The following is a 5,812-nucleotide window of genomic DNA, read 5'->3' as shown; positions in this document are numbered from 1 at the left end:
TTATACAAGCACTGTAAAAGACTTGCACTTTCACATAATTAAAAGACCTATTAGAGCGCTTATTATACAAGCGCTGTAAAATCATTCAAAATTTGAATGGGGCCAAAAAGTAAATTAGTACTGAACAAAAACATTAGTTTTCTTCTCTCCCCTCTACCCAGAACACGTTAAACCCCTTTCTCATCTTTCACCCAAAACCAGTTTGTCAAAACGCTAAATCCCTAAACTCTCAATCTCGATCCCCAATCTGTTTCTTTCTCCTTCTCGTCATCGATCAATCTCGAACCCCAATTTGTTTCCTTCCCGCCTTCGTTCAATCTTGAACCCTAATCTATCACTTTTTCACATTTGCCCTCTTGCCTTCATCGCCTTCACCTCGACGAACACTCTGACTCGCGACCACCATTATCGCACCACATCCACGACGGCAGCGTGACCTGACCGTGTGACCACTTTTCTCGCATCATCGGTAAATTTAGATTTCTATTTTTTTTATAATAGTTTAAACTTCATATAAAATATGTATTTGAAATATTTGCTTAGTTATATGTATTTTCTGTGTTATTTTGAATTTTCGCGTATTTGATTTAGAGTTCGGGTTCATTTTAGGGATTAATTTTGAATTTTAGCGAGTTTGATTGAGAGTTAGGGTTTATTCTAGTATTTGGTGAAACAAAATTTAGTCCACATCATCCACCACAAGCATCATTTGTTGAAATAGAATTCAATTCTTTGTTATTCTTGGTAGCACTTGTTCTTGGACTGTTATAGGTATTATTCTTGGTAACATCATCTAAACTTTTTTGGTTCTATTGTAATTGAATCGAGGTTCTTGAGATGCTTTTTCTTGTTGGAACTTTTGAGTCAAGATTTGGTGACCCTTTTGATTCGTTTTGATGTGTTTTGTTAGTATTCTTCATGGGTAGTAAATGAACTGATGAATTTCTTAGCTTGTTGTTTTTAAGTTTGAAGATTTTTCCCATGAAATTGCAGCCTAATTGAACTTTTTCAACTTTGTTCTTGTTGATTTTTCCTTCTCATGAAATTGCAGCCTAATTCAGACTCATGACTACCGTTATCACACCACATCCACGACGACAGCGTGACCTGAACGTGTGACCACCTTTCTTGCATCACCGGTAAATTTAGATTTCTGTTTTTTTTATGTTAGTTTAAACTTCATATTAAATATATATTTGACATATTTGCTTAGTTATATCTATTTTCTTTGTTATTTTGAATTTTCGCGTGTTTGATTTAGAGTTATGGTTCATTTTAGGGATTAAATTTGAATTTTAGTGAGTTTAATTGAGAGTTAGAGTTTATTCTTGAATTTGTTGAAACAAAATCGTGCTAAGTTCGAAGATGTTCATTGTATGGGTACCAAAAAGTCTCCCAAAATTTATTGATGAAAAGGTTTGTTTCAGTTTGTACATTTCATGGGGTGAATTGTAATTAAAAAATAAAATACATTTAACTTGTTTGTTTGAGTTTAGATAAAAAAGAGCAAATGAGTGATACCTAGACGTGAAGAGATTTATGTTGAAACTTGTACTCGTAAAGATGGATCAATTGTCAATGAAAAGGCTGCAAGAGTGATTGTAAGTTTTGAGCTTTAATTGATTCTATATAGTGACTTACTTTTTTTAGTATAGTGAATTAATTTTTTATAGTGTTGTTTGTTTTGGAAGACAATTGATAGTATTTCGTAGAGTGACTTATAGTAAAGATTCATAGTAACTCAAGTGATTAGTTTGCTGTTTTATAATTTGTTATTCAAGTGCTGAATTTCGTCATGTACTAGTTGTTATAATATTGGAAGGACTCAATGTTATTGTTTTATAATTTGCTACTCAAGTGCTGAATTTTGTAATCTACTAGTTGTTATAATATTGGAAGGATTCAATGATAGTGTTTTATAATTTGTTACTCAAGTGCTTAATTTTGTAATCTACTAGTTGTTATAATATTGAAATGACTCAATGACAATGTTTTATAATTTGCTACTCAAGTGTTGAATTTTATAATCTGCTAGTTGTTATAATATTGGAAGAGGACTCTATGTTGTTGTTTTGCTAATCTAGGGCATTGCTTTCTTAATATACTTATTTTACAGCGCTTTTTAATAAAAATAGAATAAGAATGCACCTATTACGACGCTTTTTTGAAAAAGCGCTATAAAACTAGAATAAGAATGCACCTATTACAACACTTTTTTTGAAAAAGCGCTGTAAAACGTGCATAAGAATGCACATATTACAACGTTTTTTTTTTGAAAAAGCGTCGTAAAACTAGTACAACAAGCAGCACGTTTTTTAGAAGAGATTTACAGCGTTTTTTTTTATTTTAAAGAGCGTTGTTGTATCTTTTTAAAGCACTAGATACTACAACGCTTAATTTTTTTGAAAAAACGCTGTAAATGGCTTAAAAAAGCACTATAAAATACTATTTTTCGCGTAGTGTATGTTTGATCACCATAGAATCAAATCTAGGTATTATTTCATTATTGAAAAATAGACTATGATAACTAGAACATAAATATATGTTCATGTTTCCATATTGGTACATGAATATAAAATATTTACATGTCTAAGAAATTGACGGTACATGTTTTGAATAAACAAGTCTAATTACATAAGAAATTAAGATTCGTTATTATAAAAATAAAAATAAAATATTTTGAATCAGGGTATTAGTCTAAATCTACTTTGTTAATTTGACGTAATCATACAAGTTAAATTGTTAAAATAATAAATTAATAACTACTTAATAAAAATGAGGTGATTTGAATTCCCTTATCGTTTTTTTTATATTAAATTTTTTTTATTTAATTTTAAGTTTATTCGAAATATCAATATTATTATTTATACAATTAATTTAATACACTTATCAAGGAGTGTCACCGTTGCGTCCCATCCTTTGAGCCGGTTCTAAGCCATTCTTCATTCCTCAAGCACAACTCCATACTTGTACTGCAGTTTCAGTGCAATTGTTTCAGACAACATTGTTTCTTTATTGCCTCCAAATAATCATTGCCATGATCGACGTGTCATGCTCATTTAAAACCTGCATAATGTGATCAAGATTGCAGTTTTGCCAACAACCAAAACTGTTATGACAGATAAAAATAAGTGAAGATTGTCCTGCAAAGAGCACAATTTGTTGGAACATCCACACCACCTATTCGAATTTGGATTATGTGCACTCAATATGGTTGCAGTCAAGTGTTGCCACACCTTGAAATCGTGCCATCTTAATTGAATGGTTCAAATATTAAAGATAATTTTTTATTTAATATACTTTACAGAGTTAAAATTTGAATGTCTTATCTTGATTTTACTCGAACTCGCCGATTGCATAACTACACCAATTTGCGATGGTAAATAAGCCGATAGTGATCCACCATGGACTAATATTTAAAATGTTAGATTAATGATTTAATTAATCGATTATGAATTGACAATAATTAATTATTCTTTGTTATTAATGTATATTATGGTCAATTGTTGAGAACCCTAGCGGCAACAAGGGTAGTTCATCACTCGTCCTGAATTATCTGTTGAATATTAAATGTACATTGTGCATAATTTGTATCTATACATGATTGGTGTTAAAATTTCATCATAAAAACGATTTGAAATTGTAATACGATTAACGACACTCTTTAAAATAATAGATTAACAGTTCTTTTTGTCTTTATGTTTATAAAATATATATAATTAGTGTCGATTCTACAAGTTAAATTTTCAAGACACATTCATTTTCGGTTAATTTTACCTATTTGACATTGACTGGGTCGTTTTAATGGTAAAGACTAAGAGAAAAGTTATATAATTTATTTTCTGAAGAATATATACCATTGAATTTGAAGTCATTTTTAAGCTGGGAAGTATCGAGCAGTTTTGCATTATAATGCGGGACAAGAAGAGTAACATCAGCTGGTACAATTGGCATGAATGAAAGTTGTAAATGAAGAGAAGAGAGAGGGAAGCTCGTGAAGTTGGAGGAAACATTGTTCCCATGGTGTGTTTGTTTGGTCTCACGGGAATCCAGCCACCCCTCTCATCACGTGTTTCTCTCTCTAGCTCTCTTTCTCTCTCTCTGTTTGAGTTGGCTGCTTTCTACGGCGCTGCACGTTTCCTCACAACCATACAAGTACATTGGTCGGTGGTTCCATGTCTACCTAGCTTGCTATTAATTTCTGCACTTTCTACTTATCACTGATTATTACACTTTAATTTTGTTGTTTCTATTTGCCCCCTACTTTCTCAAAACTCTTTTATAGAGAAAATACAAACGCGTATAAAAACAAACGAAAAATAAGAGTATTTGTTCTTGTCCATAATGTTAATACACATATTTAATACTTCATTATATATATCGATTTCTCGTCTTATTATATCACCAATGTATTAAAAAAATATTTATTTTATTTCTCTTTTAAGGTGTGTATATAAGATGTAGGGGTGTGTATGAATTTTGTTTTTCCTTCAAATTTAGGCTACTACTAATTTGACACAAAAATAAGTAGAATAATAATGTAATAAAATTTTTAAACAATAACAAATATTTCATATTCCAATATGTTAAAAGATTGACAGAATTTTGCTTTGGGATATACTTGCAATCACTTGAAGACTCAAACTCGTGTTTGAATGAGGAAAGTGAAAGGTAAAAATTAAGTATTAGTATGCTTTTTTATTTACTATTATTTCAGAAAGGTACATAATTACAACCCCAAATAAAAATTATTGAAACACGTTCACTAAAAATATACATTATTTAATTATTTCAAAAATATATATTTTAAAGACTAAATAGTAGTCGTGGTCCATTAACTTAATTGCAGTTAATATTTTAAAGACTAAATATGTTTTAAAATGTCAACAATGTTTTTTTTTTTTTTGCAAAAATTTAAAAAATTTATTAAAAACTTCAAACAAACACCATAAAATTAATTATCATTCTCAATAATGCAAATTTCATCAAATTCATAACTAAAACTTTAAATAAACTCATATTTTCATCTCTAACAACATCAAATAAAGAATGAAAATATGAGTTTATTTGAATATTTGAGTTACGAATTTGATAAAATTTGTATTGTATTGAAGAATATAATTAATTTTATAAGTTTTGTTTGAAAAATTTAATGAATTTTTGTAATGAAAAGGATAACATTATTGTTGACATTTTAAAACATATCAAATTGTCACTTAAAATTAAAATAAATGACTAAATTGGGAAGAAAAAATAAAATAAAGGACTAAAACACTAACGGAAATTAAGTTAAGAGATCACACATGATATTTAGCCAATTTTTAATTATTTATTCTTTTATTTTTTTCTTTTGTGTGAGTGGAGTTAAATTTTGTGTTCACACATGACATCCTCATTATTTCAATACTAAAAATATGCTATTTAGTGATCAATTTAAAAATAATAATAATTCAATTATTATAGAGCCCCTTTTAGATATTGAATACTTGAAATTGTTAACCAAAGACAAGTTTGGTGTCTAAATCAGTGACACAAAATTTAGCGACTAATTTAGACACTAATATTTTAACAATTGAAAAATCAATTTTTAAATAAAAATTTAATTAAAAAATCCTAGCTATTGATTTAGTGACTAAACTAGTAGTGAATGAAAATGAAGTCTCTAAATAAAAAGCGATTTATTTTTTCCTACCTCCTTTCCTATATGCATAGACACATCAGTCACTATACACTTTCATATTTACTCATCATTCTCTCTTCTCAAATGAGAGAAGTTCTTTTCCTCCAACCCGAACCCTAGCATCGCCACCTT

This window comes from Cicer arietinum, chromosome 7 (genome assembly GCF_000331145.2).
Source record: "Cicer arietinum cultivar CDC Frontier isolate Library 1 chromosome 7, Cicar.CDCFrontier_v2.0, whole genome shotgun sequence".
In the NCBI taxonomy this organism is placed as follows: domain Eukaryota; kingdom Viridiplantae; phylum Streptophyta; class Magnoliopsida; order Fabales; family Fabaceae; genus Cicer; species Cicer arietinum.
Note: the sequence above shows the minus strand (reverse complement) of the source record.